The 19,778-nt window shown below is 42.8% G+C and overlaps 1 long non-coding RNA gene across 1 annotated transcript; it reads right to left on the bottom strand.

Annotated features, from left to right (window-relative positions):
• Window positions 1–3,958: 3,958 nt before the first annotated feature.
• Window positions 3,959–19,531, bottom strand: LOC137503775 (uncharacterized). Its single transcript, XR_011019328.1, has 2 exons — window positions 19,286–19,531; window positions 3,959–7,061 (listed from the first exon to the last, which is right to left on the bottom strand). It is a non-coding gene; the product is annotated as an uncharacterized lncRNA (long non-coding RNA).
• Between the last annotated feature and the right edge of the window lie 247 nt (window positions 19,532–19,778).

Below are 19,778 nucleotides of genomic sequence, written 5' to 3' on the forward strand. Positions count from 1 at the left end.
CAGCAATCAATGCGACGTTTCAGGGCAGCCGCCCCTTTATCAAGCTATGCTGTGCAGGAAACAATCTACAATTGCATTACAGCAAACATTTATACCCCAGCAGCATCCCAAAGCAACCAATCACATCCTCCCAAAACTATCTAACCAATCATGGGGTCTTACTATATGCGGACCTGATGGGAGACTTATGCCTTGGTCATGCTATTGGTGGATTCAAACGGAGCTCTCAACCACCCCTCCTATCTCACCAGTGGATGCCCACGCTCCGGCGCACCCCTTACGCTGAGACCACTCCCACCAGGCCGCCGCTCCGGCGGACCTGATGGGGAACTGGCCAAGTGTGACGCGTAGTGCGGAGAAAACTCCGCCCATCTCGTCACCCAGCAGCGGCAGACGCAGGCGGCGTTGCTAACGCCGCTCTGCGCTGTAGATGTAACTAAGGGGAAGCGCCGGCCAAGGCAGCCAATGGGAGGAGATCACCGCATTCCTTAAACCACTATGCGCCTGACATTATACAGTTTATGTATCCTACACAGCCACATATAGTAATTAGTGCTCACTGCGGGGGGGGGGGGCATCCAGAGGTTAAGTGGCAACAATCTAACGAGTATCCCAAACCCATTAGGCAAGGGAAATAAACAGTAAACGGACGTTCCCAAGCAGCAGATCCAGCAATATCTACATTAAAGGCTGGCACAGCCAACATAAATCATGTAGGCAGCGGCAGCCCTCAATCAGCCCCAATCGGCTCAGATCACATACATCTTACTGATAGACTAGTCAGGACAGGATCATAACAGAAGAAAAAATAAAATAAAAATGAAAATAAAATGTCAGAGGCTGGGCACGATGGAACACGGGACCCATTAAATACAAGTATCATTAAATGAATGGCAATAAATCAAATTCTCTATTAAGGCCCCTCGGTTCCATCGTGTCCAGCCTCTTGATCCAATACGCCTCTCTATATAACAGTTTCTTTACTCTATCTCCTCCCCTCCTAAGGGGACCGACCTGTTCAATGATCATGTATCTCAATTGACTTACATGATGTTTAGCCTGATGAAAATGATAGGCCACTGCCTGGTCAATTAGGGATTCCCTAATCGCATGTTTATGCGATGATAATCGTTTTTTTATTTTCTGTGTCGTCTGTCCTACATATAACAGGCCACATGGACATTTGAGTGCATAAACTACGAAACTAGAATCACATGAATAACATCCATTAACTTTAAATTTAGTGCCTCTGTGGGGGTGTACTATATGATCACCCCTAATCACAGAATTACAATGAACACAGTTCATGCACGGAAACGTCCCTCTGCGAGTAAATCTAGTCTTGTCCATAGGACTAGTGTCTGCATGCACTAATCGATCACGCAGATTGGGGGCCCTCTTATAGGAGATAAGTGGAGGATTTTTAAAGAATCGTATATCAGGGAAGCTGTCCGAGAGTAAGTACCAATGTCTTTTAATTATTTTCGCTATATTATCACTTTGAGTATTGTATCTAGTGACAAAAGGTATTCGCTCTCGGAGTGGTTGAGAGCTCCGTTTGAATCCACCAATAGCATGACCAAGGCATAAGTCTCCCATCAGGTCCGCATATAGTAAGACCCCATGATTGGTTAGATAGTTTTGGGAGGATGTGATTGGTTGCTTTGGGATGCTGCTGGGGTATAAATGTTTGCTGTAATGCAATTGTAGATTGTTTCCTGCACAGCATAGCTTGATAAAGGGGCGGCTGCCCTGAAACGTCGCATTGATTGCTGATATGCCTGTAATAAGCAAATAAAAGAGCTATATACAATGGATGGTGCCGGTTCTCTTCTACTACACGTGGTGTAGCAATAGGGGACGCAGAGGTTTTGACTGCACCAGGACCCTTGGACCAGAGGAGTACACTATGGATCTACTTCAACCGCAGTATTAGCTCTTCAATGGTGCTATGCTGGTAATGATCACTTCTATACACAGGGCCGGTTCAAGCAACAATTGGGCCCTAGGGCAAAATTAGCCTGGGGGCCCCCCAACAGACACCCCCGACCAAAAAGCGTCATTAGGGGACCTTTGTTACAGCCAAATTTATGGGGAAGGGACACCTTGGGGGCCCCTACAGGCTCTGGGGCCCTGGGGCAATTGCCCATTTTTTCCTATGGTAGCTCCGGCCCTGTCTAGACATGCTTTGAATAGTGGTGATCATTACCATAAACTGTTCCCCTCCTCTGCTTACACCTCCCATTCTGTGGATGTCCTTGGCAGGTTTTGTGGCGCCATTTGAATTGCTATGTATAGAGTGCTTGTGGGGCCCAATGTAAAACTTGCACTGGGTCCCAAAGCTCCTTAGCTACGAAACTGCTGATGTCTCTGTAGCTTTGAGAAGTGTCAACTTAGCAGACACTGAGGACATTGAGAAAAGAATGACAGTGAACCTTACCACAGAAAACATAAGCTGAGTACAGTACTTAGTCATTTTCAGAAAGGGCACGATGAACTGATTACTTGCCTATTTAGAATTTCCTTGACACTGCCTGCTGAAGTGTATATAAGTATGCATAAGTATGGTCTGTGTACAGCAAAATGTTCTTTATTATGGTGAAGGTGTTGCCATCTTTACTTAATACCATTGTTCAGTCTCAGATTTTTAAACACATTTGATAGTCATTTTTTTTACAATTTTTTTCAATAATTAGTAATGCACAGTGTTTTATGCATTGCATGTCTGTGCTTTTTGCAATACACTTAAAAGTACTTGGCTAACTTGGTCATGTAGTTCTTTGCTGCAAGGAGAGTGGAAATTTGCTTCCTGCGGATGGAGCAGATCACCTGACACCGACTCACTTCCTCCTACTGCTGAAGAGGTTGAACTCTTTGTGAATAGCACTGCAACTCAGCAGTTTCATCAACTTCCTGCTAATTTGCTCTCTGCTTACTGTATACAAAGCACTTAACCAACCCCCCCCCCCCCCTAATGTATTTGTAAAAGCCATTTGTACTTTTTTTTAACCCTGCCTTGCCTGCAATAGCGGGCATCTCTCATGTCTTTTTTATCATTCTATAAAGATTCTGCCTGGTATGTGACAAGGGTTACATGCTTTTCAGGGCCCGGCCCGCTCATGAGACGGGGTGAAACATTTGCCTCAGGCGTCAGATCTGGGGGGGCGGCACCCGCCTGTCCATGGATGCTGGGCCCGCCTGCCGAGCTGGAGGGGTAGCTGGCAGGAAGGGGGTATTGGGCCTAGCGGTGGGGAGGGGGGTCGGACCCCCCCTCCCTCGCCTGGGTCCCCCGATCTGCGCTCCTCCTTCAGCGTTAAGTACTAGCCTGCATATGATGAAGAGGCAACGGGCGGGGCAATCACTCACCTCTTCCGCGTTCCATCGTGTGCTCCACTGACGTCACTTCCGGCAACACCGCCCACTGTATTGTAAGTGGACGGCCTTGCAGGAAGTGACGTCAGTGGAGCACATGATGGAACGCGGAAGAGGTGAGTGATTCCCCTGCCCGTTGCCTCTTCATCATATGCATGCTGTTACTTAACACTGGAGGAGGAGCGCAGATCGGGGGACCCAGGCGAGGGAGGGGGGGTCCGACCCCCCTCCCCACCGCTAGGCCCAATACCCCCTTTCTGCCAGCTACCCCTCCAGTTCAGCGCCCCCAGCTACCCCTCTAGCTCAGTGGCGATTTTTTCTAATTTTGCCTCGGGCGGCAAAAAGTCTAGGGCCGGCCCTGATGCTTTTTACTTACTGCATCAGGAAGAGACTTTATTAAGCGTTTTTTGCACGACTGGTCATAGTCCAATAGGAAAGAAATTAGCTTCTGCCCCTTTCTGCACCTCCATATACACATTTATCTAAGCGAATACTGCAGTAGTGATACCAATGAAGATAATCGTTTTGTAGGTCATAATAATTTGTTTCTGCTTTTTAAAGTGTAAAAGAAAAAGTTTAGTCAGGATGTTGTAAGAAAGGCATTTAATATGTATTACATTTACATCATTTAATTAAAAGCTGAATACACATATTAAAAGAATTAAAGATTAAAAAAAATGCAAAAACAAAGACTATGGCCTGATTTACAAAAGCTTAGCTCACACTTCTAGTGGGGACAACCAGTGTTTGGTTTAACTTGTAGGCATCCCAGCATGAATGCATGTTTGTATGCAGGGGAAATGCATTCATACTCTGTAGGGTGTGACTTAAAGTGAAATTCCACTATTGTTGAAAAATAAGCAAATCCCTTCAGTCCAGCTCTACAAACTGTTAGGAGCAATGCCAAACATTATTTCAAACTGTGTACCTCACAATTATTCAGCCTTCCATCATGATCCTAACATAGTCTGTCAACTTGGGAGTGTCCATGTTGCTTCCAGTCACTCAATTAGTGCAGGTGTGCAAGATAACAAAATGCACCTCCTGTTTTGTGCAACTAACTATGAAGGAAGAATTACTTAAGCTATCTGTACTGAAGTACAGAACACATAGGCTAGAAAATACATGCAGTTTGTGCTTTGAGTTGTTTTTTTTTTTATGTCATAGCTACCTGTACACAAAAATGGAACCGTAATTAACAAAAAAATTACACAGTTCAATCAAATACCAGAGCACTGCAGCCCAGTTTCAAAATAATGATTTAAAACCAGCGATCCTAGCAACATGCCCACTAATTTATTCATTTTAACATATAAAAACATTTCCACAGGTCTGGTACATGTTTCTAGCAAATTTTTAACAAGAGTGGAATTTCACTTAAGCACCATGGAGGTGTGTACCGGACTTAAGTAAACATGTGCAGCATAGTCCTGAGATGGGTAAGTAAGTGCACATAATATATTGTTTTTAGTAAATCATAGTGATGTATTGATAGCCTGGTGAGAGCATTTAGTCACACATTATATATGCACACATAAATAGTTTCATTATTGAGAGAAACTATGCTTTCATGCATATATATCATGATCAGTAGTTTTCACCTGACTGGATACTTTTTTTTATTTCAGAAGCGGTAGCAAAGGGAATGGCAATCAATCAGAAAACAAGTACAACGTACAATATACTTAAAGGTGTTTACAAGTTATTGCTCATTTACAACGTTTGCATCATCTACATCTAAATATACAGCTGTTTCCATTTACTGTTCATTGTTTTATGAATAAAAGATGTGTAAAATGATTGAGGGTGCACATTTAGGAGATGGCTCAGTGAATTACTAAGGTAGGGAATTCAAAACAAAAGAAAGAAAAATAGGGCAAGCCAACGTTAGGTGTAGCCATTTGATGATAACACTAATTAGGCATGTGGTGGTGGAATCAGTGGGTTTATGTGTTATGTTGAGTTCACTTTCCAGAGGGTCTGGTTTAAAGGGAACTGGAGGTGAGAGGGATATGGAGGCTGTTATATTTGTTTCCAGTTAAACAATATCAGTTGCCTGGCAGCCCTGCTGATCCTGGGTCTCTAGTACTTTTAGCCAAAGACCCTGAACAAGAAGGCAGCATATCAGGTACTCTGACTCAGCTGACTCAGGTTTTACTGGATTAGACATATGCTTGGTTCAAGGTTTTGACTCAGACACTGCGTATGCCAAAATGCCAACAGGGCTGCCAGGCAACTGGCATTGTTTACAGGGAAATAAGCCTCCACATCAATCTCACCTTGGGATCCCTTTAAGAAATAGGCTTTTCTTTCTTACTGATATACTGGCTAGAGAAATGTATCCTATGGCACTACACTGCTGCATTTTCAGCACCCTCATTTCAGTATTTATGTAGCGTGTTCCCAGGAGAACACACTAGACCAAATATTGAGGGTCCTTCCACACTGTGTATGTTGTTGTGTTGCAATGCCACGTGCCAAAAAAGTCACACCACATGTTAGATGTGCAACCGTACTGTGAAGCATACAGTACAATGACAGTATTTCTTCAATGTCACTGTAAACATGCATGTTGTCCAGTAAAAGCACAGCATGCTGTTTGTTACGCCGACAGGACCCGACACATCGCACCTGATGTGAACACACCATAGAAATATAATTGCATCACGTTGGGATGTAATGATAGTGTCATTGTGGCAGAACACTACGAATTCAGTGTGAAAGGGCCCTAAAATGAAGAGTGCAGAAAATATCTCACTTAGTATTGTGGTAAGGACAAATCGTGATGTTAATAGCTAAAAAGAGACAGGTATGCATTTAGAAACTGTCTGGAAATGGAATGCTTCCACATCAAGCTTATCGAGAGATGACTGCTTAGAACAATGCAGGTTTTGTCCATCATTAGCACAATGCCTACCATTGATGAGAGCAGGGAAAGTCTTGCTACCATCTGAGGAGCAGATTTCAGCCTGCCTCATATAGGTATGTCTGTCACTCTTTACCAAGGCATTGACACATTCCGTATGCAGTGGAATCTTCCACCGAAAAAAAGAAATGTGAGTTTACCATACAAATTTATTTGTTGGAATGGTTAAAAAAAAACATTCCTCTGTTTACATTTTTCAATATATACACATAGCTTTTACGGTGTGCTAAATAGGAGCAAAACAGTCTGCAGGTCCTTTGAGTCTCTGCAGTGGTCTTGGAAACCCAGCCATCCTCTCGGTTATAGCTGTGTCTTGCAGCTCACGTTACATCTCTTGTTGGGTTTCACTGCTGGATAGTTTCTCAACCGTTCCATTTAGGAAATTAGATTCTCAGAGGATTAGATTCTGAAGGTTTTCAATTCCCTCTGGCCGACACAACATCAAATAGGAGAAAAAAATTCAGTCAAGATGAGCAAAACAGTCAGAATGAAGGTAGGAAGATTTTGCATGACATCACAAGCTCTTCGGTGATGTGTTGGTTATCATCAGAAGTGTTGAGGATGGGCTATAATCATAGACCACGGTCCCTTAAAGGTTTAAGAGATAGAGGGTGGCAATGCTAAAGAGGAGAGTGTAGGATGCAACCACGGAATCTGCATGTGAATGAGTTGTTGTGTTTGTAGAAGTTGTAGCTGGAGATACAGCACTTGAGTTTGTTACAGAGGAATTCCCTGTAGAGCTTGCAGTAACTTGATAGTGAACCTGAAATAAACAGATATAAACAGAAATATCAGCAAACCACTTACACAGAATAATAGATGTGCCTTTTGTCTATTATTTTATTTATTCCAAACGGAAAATGCTGTTACGTTGCAGTTCCCCAATTTCTTCACATCTATCACACTTGTGTCAGTACAGTAAAGCTTGCTATCAATAAGACTGTGATTATCAACAGCTTGCTGTACAATGGTAGAAATATACTAAAGAGGAACTTAAGTGAAAAGGGGAAAAAATAAATCAATAAATTGCAAAGTGGGAAGTTAATAAATAGAAGAGAGATCAAGAAATGACTGATATTTGCCATGTAATTTGTTCATGTTGTTTGATCCACAATGAGCCTGTAAGTCATCATCTTTACTGCTGACAGACAAGAAAAAAAACTAGACAGCACCAACTGTCATTGTTTATAACCACATCCACTAACATTGTAATAGGCTAAAGGCTAAAAGGTTTTTTTTGTTTTGTTTTTTTTTGTTATAGATATGCATTTGCACAGAGGGGGGATGCTGGTTGCTTGGCAATTGGAAACAGCTGTTATTTCCCACAATGCAACAAGGTTCACAGACAGGAAAACATGGTAATAGCATCACACTGTGGAAGAGGCTTCAAGACAATGGCCTCAATTCACTAAGATCGCGCTGGAGATAATAAGGCAAGAGAAAACTTGCCACCACAAAGTGAGAGAGTTATTTTTTTTTTAAACACATTTTTTTTTATTTTCTCCCATCAGAACAGTAAACAGGGGGTAAGCATTTGTATAGTCTGAAAAGATAGGTACATATATCAGATATGCATTGCACTAAGCCTTTCTCATTTTAAACAATTAACCCTTCAGACTTTGACAGCCGTAAATATCTTATCCCCCTCCCCCCTAACCCCTACCATCCCCCTCCCGTCTGTCATCTCTGAGGATTTTCTTATTTGTGAAACTTATTAGGAAATCTCAAGCCTACCCAAGGATCCTTGTAGTTGTTCCATAAGATACCACTTGGTGTATGTGAAATGTCCCATCAGTTCTCTTATCTGACTATCGTTGTGGAAGGTAAGTATATAACGTTTCCATTTTTTAAAGAAGCTTTCAGTCTTTTTGTCCTTGTGAATGATGGCTTCTAGTTTGTCTTGATGAAAGAGGTGATTTAACTCCTCTTTAACGTCCCACACCGTAGGTGCACTGGGGTAGATCCATTTGTTGAAAATCACTTTATGTGAGGCTACGATAATTAAGTGAGTCAGCTTGCTTGGGACTGGTGTGGCTTGGCCAGGGCCGGCCCGTCACTTTTTGCCGCCTGAGGCAAATGTGGCAGAGCTGCTGCCGCCGCCCCCCCCCCCCCCCCCGTCCGGGGGGGCCCGGCCGCCGAGCCGGAGGGGTAGCGGGCAGGTCGGGGGTATTGTGCCTAGCGGTGGGGAGGGGGGTCGGACCCCCCCCTCCCTCGCCTGGGTCCCCCGATCTGCGCTCCCCTCCAGCCTGTAATTACTAAGCTGCTGCCAGATCGTAAGAGGCACGGGCAGGGAGGACTCACCTTTTCCGCGTTCCATCGTGCGCTCCATTGACGTCACTTCCTGCATCGCCGTCCACTTACAATACAGTGGGCGACGATGCAGGAAGTGACGTCAGTGGAGCGCTCGCTGGAACGCGGAAAAGGTGAGTCCTCCCTGCCCGTGCCTCTTACGATCTGGCAGCAGCTTACTAATTACAGGCTGGAGGGGAGCGCAGATCGGGGGACCCAGGCGAGGGGGGGGGGGGTCCGACCCCCCTCCCCACCGCTAGGCACAATACCCCCGACCTGCCCGCTACCCCTCCGGCTCGGCGGCCGCCCCCCCCGGGCGGGTGCCGCCCTTTGAAGTTTGCTGCCTGAGGCAAATGTTTCACCCCGCCTCATGAGCGGGCCGGCCCTGGGCTTGGCCATTCGAGATAGTTATTTTATCTCTTCATTACTTAAGTTACCTCCTCTGTAGTTATTTTCACATGCAGTTAATTAGCAGCCGGTCTTTAACTTTAGAATTCTGGAGTTATTTTAAGGATTGAAGAGTTAACTTAAAGACAGAAAAGTTAACTTTAGCTTTGCCTGAGGTAAAATATTTCCTGAATACTACATGCATAATCACCATGGTGATAACTATAGAAACGTTATTAAAGACAGGAGATAAGCTTAGTGAATTGAGGCCAATATCAGCATACAGACACCCCATCCTCCGATGATCTATTCGAGAATAGGTAAAGATTTCTCATGGGAAAGGAGGTACCAGCTACTGATTGGGATGAAGTTCAATCCTTGGTTATAGTTATTCTTTAAGCAATTGAAGCAAATCCAGTGTAATAGCAAACTTTGACTGTTGCCATAACATGACATTGCCCATTTTATCACCTGTTTCCAAGTTGCACCATCCAAAATAGGGGTCTTTCATTCTAACAGTTTTGCCATTTTGGGTATCAACAACTATACACTTTTTTATTTTCAATTCATACACAAAACCCACCTAAAACCAAAACTAAACATGCCAAATGCTGAAAGCAATCATGTTCATTAGATGAAATGATAAGTATTACATTTGGATTAGAACTGAATGTTTCAAATGGAGGAAGCCTTTGTGCAGCTCTGCTTGCTGCAGGTTAACACACTCCTGCCTGTTATGTCCTATTAGCAGAGGTCAGGTCTTACAAGTGCTCACACCTAATTCCTATTAACTACAGAACCACACCTCCTCATGTAGGCACATAGCTTGCATTCAGAGACATACCTATAGGGGAGGAGTGGCTGCGACTGCAGGGAGGCCCAGAGGTTTGGGGAGGCCCCAACTACTAACCTTCCTTCCCTCTGATACTCCAGATCAGGTGTTTCTGTGGCTATACATGTTATGGGTATGAAGATCCTGATGGCCACACTTGTTTTAGGAACCTTACAAGTTGGGCCCCCAGGTTGTGAGGGTCACGAAGGTTTGTGAACATTAACCACTTAAGGACCAGCCTATGCTGGCCCGATCTGTGCTGCGTGGGCTCTCCAGCCCACCACACAGATCGCTTTGAAGCCAGGGCGACCAGACTTCCCTCCTTTTTTCCCCACTAGGGGGATGTCCTGCCGGGGGGGTCTGATCGCCACCGGTCATCTGCGTTTTGCGGGGGGGGGGGCTCCTCAAAGCCCCCCTCCGCAGCCATTTCCGCCCTCTGCCTCCTTACCTCCCTCCCTCCCTCTCTCCGTAATGCTCCGTCCTGCGCATTGAAGGATAGGCTTCCGCCTATCAGATGCCGGCGATCCCCGGCCAATCAGAGGCCGGGGATCGCCGATCTGCCTTACGGCGCTGCTGTGCAGCAGCGCCGTATGATGTAAACAGCGGGGATTTCTTCCCCGCGTGTTTACATTTTGCCGGCGAGCCGCGATCGGCGGCTCTCCGGCTGTTCACGGAGACACCCTCCGTGAACTGACATGGAAAGGCCGCTCGCTCGAGCGGCCGTTTCCATGGTAACCCACTTAAGACCTGCTGACGCCTATGGGCGTTAGCTGGTCGTTAAGTGGTTAAAGGGGCCACATCAAAATGTTGTAGGGGGGCATTGGGCACATGTCCACAGTGAGGGGCATTAGGCACATGTCCACAGTGTGCAGCACAGTTCACAAGTCCACCGTGAGGGGCATTAGGCAGATGTCTACAATGAACAGTGATTCCTGGAATGTGCCTAGTGATTTTATATTTATGTGTAGCAATTGTAGAGTGTCTGCGTTTAGTGGTTTTGTAGTTATTGTGCCAAAACAGGAAGTACACTTTGACCTGGAAGTAAACAGCTTTTGGTAAACAACTCTTTGTTGCTGTTCAGCGATTTTTAAAGTGATTTTACAGGTTTAGGAGAAAAATCACATCGCTCTGGTGTGAACTAGCCCATACAAACCCATTAGATAAGCACTTTTGAAAACACTGTCGCTTTTAAAAGCGCTAAAAAAGTGCTCTTGGTGTAAACCAGGTCTTAGATACATTATGCAAAAAAAAATATTTATTTATAAGCACACATCCAAAAACAGAAGTTATTTTCCTTTCGTCAATATGCATTAGGCTATATCACTATTAGGCTATATAGTTATTTCCTAAAGGGAAGACAACAGGTTCATAGATTTGCGTTCATGGACATGGCACTGTTTGGTTTGCCTTGTAATATAAGGCATACACAAATATAATAATGATCAGTTAAAAAGCATGTTGTTTTTGTTCTTATAAAGCATATTTATGTCAAATATATTTTACTTATATAGCAGAAGGTGAAATCTGACAGAAGAAGCTGTAACAACGGCAGGACTAAGTACAGCTTGCTACTGAAAGACAGTTGAAAAAGAAACTTATTGGTTGCCTTATAATAGCTTCTCCTTATTAAGAAAGGTGTTTAGTCTAGGAAAGTGACTGCCACATATATTAGATCAGGAAATAAGCTTTGTTTTCTTCCTACTTCTTTGGCAGCTAGATTAGTAGTGGTGCCATTGTTTGTTACCTGAGAGAAAAAGTCATTATATAATATTGTTTTCTGAAGTGATGTGTTCAGCTGCAACCCTACTACAGGCAACACGGCTTTCCACATGCATTACTATATACAGTGGCGTAGGTAAGGCACTATGGGCCCCAGTGCAAGTAGTGCATTGGGGCCCTCCCAAGCACTCTATACGGTACATAACAATTGATACAGCGCAACAAAACCTGCCAAGGACAACCACACTGTCAGAGGTGCAAGAATGGGATGGAGAATAGTTTGTTAATGATTACTACTATTCAAAGCATCTGCAGAAGTTATTATTACCGGCACAGGACCATTAGAGAGCTAATACTGTGGCTAAGGGAGGGCCCCTCTGGCCCCATGGCCCCAGTGCGTTCGCAACCTCTTGCTCTTGTATCTGCTATTCTATTAAAGGACCACTCCAGCGAAAAAAGAAAGCAGGTAAAATCTGACAGAACCAACAGGTTTTGGACTAGTCCATCTCCTCATGGGGAGTTCTCAGAGATTTTATTGCTTTCAATAGCATTTCCTGAATGGCACTTGTTGGTTTTGTTAGATTTTAACTACTTACATTTCTTGTTTCTCCTTTAAAGCTGTCTACAAATTAACATAAAGACAAAGGGCCCAATGTATTCCTTGTGTGGTACAAAGTAAAGAAATAGATAATCCCTATAGTATGATAGCACAAACCATTCTGGAGCAAAAATCTAATTATAATAAAGAAGCCCATGAGCTCCCATTCTGTCAATCTCTGGACACTTCTTGCAATGAAATGATTGTGAAAAATTAAAAATGATAGGTATGTTATAAGCCAGAATTCCCCAACCCTGTCATCAAGGTCCACTAATAGTATGCTTTGCAGGAAACCACAAACATCTACAGATGGGTAACGCGTATATCAGCACTGCTGATTAAAGGACCTCTATCACAAAAACCATGTTAAAATTTAGAATATATACATATAAAATGTACATTTCTCTTTGAGTAAGACCCCTTTTACACTGTTGGGTCCTGTCAAGTCAGGCATACTTTCCATAGAAAGTATGCCACACTTCCAGGTTTACTGCAACTTGCGAGACAGGATCCGCCTCTGTGGATTTCCACAATACATGCACTATTGGGGCCTCTTTCCACTACCCTGCGATTTGCGATTTGCTTCTGATCGCAAGGTACATTAAACTAATGGAAACTGCAGCAGCAATTTCCATTAGTGCAATCCGATTGCGATGTGATTTTGGTCAAAGTGCAATCGTCGTCCTGCCGCGTTTTGTATGCGATTGAGCTGGACTATAATGAGTATAGTAGCTCAATCGCAATCGCATGGTGGAAATTGAAACTCGATTGCGATCGGAATCGCGATCGCAATCGCATTTCATAGTGGAAAAGAGCCCTTAGTGGGCCTTGAGGACAAGGTTGGGGGAAACTGCGTATAAGCCACAGATTCTGAATGTACAGTATGCCTGGCTTACAAGGGCATAGAGGAGTGATCTGTGCAGCTCCTCTATGGATCTTGTTTTTTGGACACACGTAAGTGATAATTGCAAATACTTTGTCTTTTGAAGACAGTATTACTATACTTTCCATAACTAATCTGTTGGTGAAAGGCAGGCCTTGTTGTTAAAATACCAGCCAGGTGGCAACAATATACCTTAGTCACATAGGTGACCCCTTTACATCTGAAGCGATAAATCTCCCAGACATAGCTGAATGACATCTATTTATGTGAGTGTGAGTGTATCATTGATTATTAACTACATCACTAGCTGATACATAATGAATGCTCAGTAGCTAGCAAAGGTGTTGACAGCCATTACCTAACCATGGCTGAATGCAGATGAACCCAGGCTAACATTGTGTTGCTGGTTTGACATAGCTATTAGGCCTTGTTCACATAATAAATCGCCAGCGCAAGCACTGAACGATTTATGTAGCGATTGTAAAAGCACTTTTCTAAGCGCTTTCAGTGCAGTTTGTACTTTTCTAAGCGCTTTTGTGTAGCGTTTATTTTTTTTCACTTCCTGACGTAAGTAAACTCTTTGCCCTGGAAATGAATAAATACAATGTATTTATTTATTCAAAGCGCTCTGGAAATTGCTTTTCAAAGTGCTTTTTCAAGTAAGCGCTTAGAGATTTCCCTATCCTTTCTATTGAAAAGGATGCAGGAGCCACGTTTGTGATTGGATAGAAAGCTTATCGCTTATGTAAGAACACTCACATAAGCTAAAATTGCACTAGCGCTTTTAAGGTGATTTTTAAAATCCCCAGCGCCCCCCAAAAAAACCCGAAATCACCCCTAATGTGAACAAGTCCTAGATGAAGATCTAGATGGACAATATCGTTCTTTCTAAATTTATGTCATACTTGTGTCATTTATTTTAAAGCAGAGATTTCCAACTCCGGTCGTCGGGGCCATATCCATGCCAGTGTTTAGGATGGACTGAGGAATGGAGAAATGTGTTCTACTTGATGAACCACACCTTTCCTGCCCCAATATTGATTACATTTGAGTTGTGCAAAAAATGTGTGAGGATCTCACCCCTTGAGGATCGGAGTTGGACAGCCCTATTTTAAAGGGGAACTGAAGAGAGAGGTATATGGAGGCTGCCATGTTTATTTCCTTTTAATCAATGCCAGTTGCCTGGCAGCCCTGCTGGTCTAGTTCTCTGCAGTAGTATCTGAATAACACCAGAAACAAGCATGCAGCTAGTCTTGTCCGATCTGACTTTAAAGTCTGAAACACATGATCTGCTGCATGCTTGTTCAGGGGCTATGGCTAATAGTATTAGAGGCAGAGGATCAGCAGGACTGCCAGGCAACTGGTATTGCTTAAAAGGAAATAAACATGGCAGCCTCCATATACCTCTCTCTTCAGTTCCCCTTTAAAGCACAGATCAAAAGTGATACAAAAAAAAAAAAAAAATAAAGCTGCATCAGTTGCAGCCTTACTTAGGAATCTTTGCTGGTTGATTTATCGTTCATGTGAGCTCCTGAGTCTGTGTTTCAGAAGAAACAAATGGGTTTGGCTGTAGTGACCATGTCCTCTTTACCCACGTGACTGCTCCTTGACCCTAAAGAGGCCAACATTGGGGTGTGGGGGATGGAGTTTGAAATTCTGCTACCTGTAGTAGGAGCACTTCCAAGAAGTGTGGAGACCTTTACTACCACTGATATCGCTACTGTTAATAGTATTTAGAATGCGTTTTTAGAAGCGGGCTGCATGGAAGAGTAAGTATTGCCACAGTCAATGTAGACTTAGGCCTTGTCCACATTGCCTTCGGCTCGCGTGTCTGTCTGCGGTGGGCTTATTTTAAGGCGTTTTTTTCTTCCGATTCCCGGCACTTGGGTGGGCGATTCTTTTTTGTGGTTAGCGGTTTCCAACGCGTTTTTCCTGAGCGTTTTGGTAATTCACTCCCTGACGCAAGTCAGGAAGTGAACTCTTTGATCCAGAAAATGCGCAGACCTGTCACGCCGGCCTCCATGATGACGCGTGCGTCATTAACCAGGAAGAGCCGGCCTAACATCCGGCCCGGGTGTCGCCGGTAACGGGGGGCGGCGGACGCACACGGAGAGGAGCCAGGACCTCACCGCCTACGGTGGGCTAGAGGAGGCTCAAGGTAAGTGAAACTTTTTATTTTATTTATTTTACGTAGAGGTCAGAGTCCCTTTAAAAAAAACAAAACGCCTGCAGTGTGAACAAGCCCTTACTGTTTGTTTTATATATATATATTTGATTTTATCAGTTCATATCCACTCTGTAGCAAAGGAACCGCCACGGTAATCAATGTGCAAAACCGCATTGTAAAGCATTGATCAGTCCATGTAAAGCACTGTTAGCTGGCATTTGTTTCAAGTGAAAAATCTGTGTTTAAAGTACAGGATTTCACATTGTTTTTGTGGAAACACTTTCTAAGAAGCTGACGGTAATTACCATGCATGTGCTGATGGAGGGATCCAGCTGACTGAGTTAGAGCTGGGCAAATGTGGGAAAGCAGCCAGAATATGATGTGTTCACTATTCATAATGCACTATTAATGTACCACACACACAAGTTATAAAAGTGAACACATATATGCAATCCTTTTCTTACACAGCACACATTGAGTCCTAAGCTGAAAGCTAAAACTGAAGTAAGGTAAAAACAGACACCAACTGGTCCAGTATTTATATTCATTGTCTAGCTTATTCCAGGAACATGTTCACTTTGGTCTGACGAGTTGATATGGGCACCACCCATTAAATTCCCGTTAAAGCAAATGCATACTGGGACACCATAAAAATTTCTTGATATAAAATGTGCCTGTCTACCATGACTTCTACACGTTTCTGTCACTGATCCTGAAGTTTGCTTATTAGGAGCTCTGACTATTCAGAGTCTAAACAGGCACACCATATTATATAATGTTTTAAATAGATTAGATATTAAAATCAATGGCAACAATTAATCTAATTAAAATATATTGAAAAAGAAGGTCACTAGATAATTTTGTTGAATTAACTTTGATAGGGAAAGACTATACCTTTTAAGATAGAGCAGGTTGGAGCAAGGGAAGGGTGGTCCCATGTCCATCTTTGGACTGCAGGACAAGCCTTATGGTTGTGGTAGGGAGAGGGATATTAATCGATGTTGGGTATATATCAATCTTTTTCCTACATCTGGTATAAGAATACCTACCTTAAAGAGACACTGAAGCGAAAAAAAAAATATGATATTATGATTTGTATGTGTAGTACAGCTAAGAAATAAAACATTAAGATCAGATACATCAGTCTAATTGTTTCCAGTACAGGAAGAGTTGAGAAACTTCAGTTGTTATCTCTATGCAAACAAGCCATTAAGCTCTCCGACTAAGTCTTAGAGAGGGCTGTTATCTGACTTTTATTATCTCAACTGTAAGTGAACTGTTTACTTTTCCTCTGCTAGAGGAGAGGTCATTACTTCACAGACTGCTCTGAAAGACTCATTTTGAATGCTGAGTGTTGTGTAATCTGCACATATTATAGAATGATGCAATGTTAGAAAAAAACACTATATACCTGAAAATAAAAGTATGAGAATATTTTCTTTGCTGCTAATCTTCTAGTAATTAATCATAGTACACAACCAATTCACTATATCATATATTTTTTTCGCTTCAGTGTCTCTTTAAGGGCCCATTTCCCCAAGCGTTGTAGATGCGAGGCGATTGCCACATTGCCTCGCATCCCCCCTGCAGGTACTACCGGTTGTCGTCCGTGCAATCGAATGCGGCGTCATGCGGCTTCCCGTCAGCGGCTATGGGGAATTGGATGCGTGGTGCGGAAAACTGCAGCATGCTATCCATAAATTCCGGATCGCGTAGGTCAATTCCCCTCAATGGAAACTACTCCATTGGCATGATAGGCCTGTCTAAGGTGTGTGAGAAGTGTGAACTGTTCACACCATTGACATGAGCTGGTTGCAGTTTCGTTGCCCTGCGGTGCAGTTTCGCATAGCAAAGCGTGTAGTGGAAATGGGCCCTAATTCTGCCTTCACAAGCTGAGTTCAGCAAAAGCAGCTTTTTATAATTTTTCAGTATAAGTCTGTAGTTAGTGTTTTATAGTAAAAATCTAATTAATAAAATAAGATTAATAACCAGAGCAGGGATGTCAAACTCCGTTCCTCGAGGGCCATATCCATCCAGTGTTTAGGACTGACTGAGAAATGGAGAAATGTGTTCTACTTGATGAACCACACCCTTCCTGATTTTGTCAACATCAATTAATTTGAACTGTGCCAAAAATGTGTGAGGACCTCGGCCCGTGAGGACTGGAGGTGGACATCCCTGAACTAGAGCAACTTCCCAGGCAAATCAGGCTGTTTAACTTCTACAAATGTGGCTTATTCATGTTGCCCTGGAAACGTTGTTTGGTCTTCTACTTTATTGAATTACATAATGATGTAATAGAAAGAGTTATAAAAGAACAACTCCTGCACATAGAGGAACATGGAAGGGAGGGGTGCAGGCAGCCTTGTGCTAACCTTTGACTCAGCAAAGGTTCTCCTGAACAAGAGGCTACACGCGAGGCTATTGTTCAGTGAAACTGGATATTGATAGTGCAGAAGTGGTAGAAACCCTCAACTGGGGACCAGCCATATATTTCCCTATGATTTCATTTATTGTGGCCACACTATCTGCCGAAATAAAGGAACACACTTACAAGACACCCTTGTTTACAAACTGATGCTTCTGTATTTTCATTACTTTTTTTCAGGATTGCTATTAGATGAAAATAAATTGACACATAAGTCAATTTGCTAAAAAAAAATACCAAGAATGGCCATTTGTCTTCACTTAGTATCTATGGGTTATACATGGGTGATTTAATAAGCAGGAAGTCTACCCACAGTTAGGATCTCATATCCATTATAACTAATATATAAAGACAAAAAGTAGCACAAAGTAAAAGAGAAAAATAGCAAAGCACAGTCACCGATGTATATACAGAGGTGTAACTACTGAGGGAGCTCAAGACCATGGGGATCCCAACATATTATTCTCTGTACAATTCAGCCCCCTCCCCCCACCTGCCATAGCAGCTGTTGCTTTGGATGCACTAGGTATGGGTGGAGGATGTCATGGTGGCTGCATTGTTATTGGGGGTCATGGTACCCATACTTGTTATATTACCCCCTTGGCCATGGGTGTAACCACGAGGGATAAGGCAACTCTTGGGGTGTGTGAATGTATGGTTAGCCCAGTCAAAATTTTGCTGGGGGGGGGGGGGCTGGGCTACGATTTATAGTTAAGATACAGACATTTAAGTCCCCGTGATACACATCACTGTGAAAACAATAGTGCATGAACTTATTTCACCACCGTGCAGCACAGAACAGGGATGTTCAAAGGTTAAATGGAATTTATTTCTGTAGAAGTGCCCCTGCGTCTTCCTGTGGTTACAAACATACGTTACACCGCAGGAAAGTACGCAGATGTGAACAGCTCAAGAACATTGCGAACACTTCCACAGTTTGCTTCAAAGAAATACGATCAACAAAGGTTGAGTACTGAAGAAAGAAATACAGTGGAGTTAAGGCTCTCTTCAAACACATACTGTACATAGTATAAGATACAGCAGAATTTCTGAAATACGATGACCATCATAAAAACTGATCTTTAAATGAATGTATGCTGGTCCCAAACCGGTGATTTTGTAATAAGCATCTGTAAAGCACTGATGTCCTATGACATCAACATCAAACTACGTAATGCAGATCCAGTAACTAGGAACTGGGATAAATCCTGGTGAAATATTGTATTGCTTCCACTTCTGCATTGTGTGTACATGTGTAAAGTATAACTTTGCTGATATATAAGAGAATGCAGGGAAACATCAGGGTAACAAATGTGACATACATAATGCAGTGTAATAACTATATATTAGTCATAAAAAAGATGAAAATAAAAAGAAAAAGAAAAGATGATGCATGTCAGACAAGTAGCAGTGGACAACTAACAGATGGCAAGTAGTCAGTCAGACAGACTACATACATTCATACATACATACATACATACAAGCGCGCATACATATACATTCATACACACATTTACCATAAAATCACTCATGGTTGAATTATCTTAATAGGTTTGCAGATCAAACATCATAAATATTTACTTCAGATCTGCACAAAACAGATTTTAACATCTGTCTATGGATACATTTTCTTAATACCTATTAACAGAGTTTCCATATGGTGCTATAAAGTGTTTGCTCTTACCTGACTGGGTATGAAGAAAGTCAGTACTAGGACTAGTCCTAGACACAAGGTAATCATTTGACTCATCTTGCTCAGAGATGTTGCTGTATCCTCTGATTTTAATACAATGGCTACAGCCTGGGGCTCCTCTTGTTACAGACGATAACTGCTCTGTCCAGCTGAGAAGGATGAGTGAGTCGGTATGGGGTTTTTATGTGCTATGTAGACTCTGACACAAGTGACACAAGTCCCCTCCCTCTCTCATGCTACTCCCACCTTCTGCCTATTGCTTGTTCATGTACACTTATTTATATCTATTTTGTGTTTAGATTTTTTTCCTCTGTTTGCCTCTTTTTTTTATTAGCCTAATAATAAAAAAATAGAGACAGATAAATGCAGAAAATAGATAAGAGAGCAGGAGAGAGCTGGAAAGAGCAGGAGACAGAGAGGAGAGAGAATGTTTGTGTTTACCTGATGTGTGAGGAATACAGAGGCTGCCGTCACAGTCATCCTT

Source organism: Hyperolius riggenbachi, chromosome 4 (genome assembly GCF_040937935.1).
Source record: "Hyperolius riggenbachi isolate aHypRig1 chromosome 4, aHypRig1.pri, whole genome shotgun sequence".
NCBI classification, from domain to species: Eukaryota; Metazoa; Chordata; class Amphibia; order Anura; family Hyperoliidae; genus Hyperolius; species Hyperolius riggenbachi.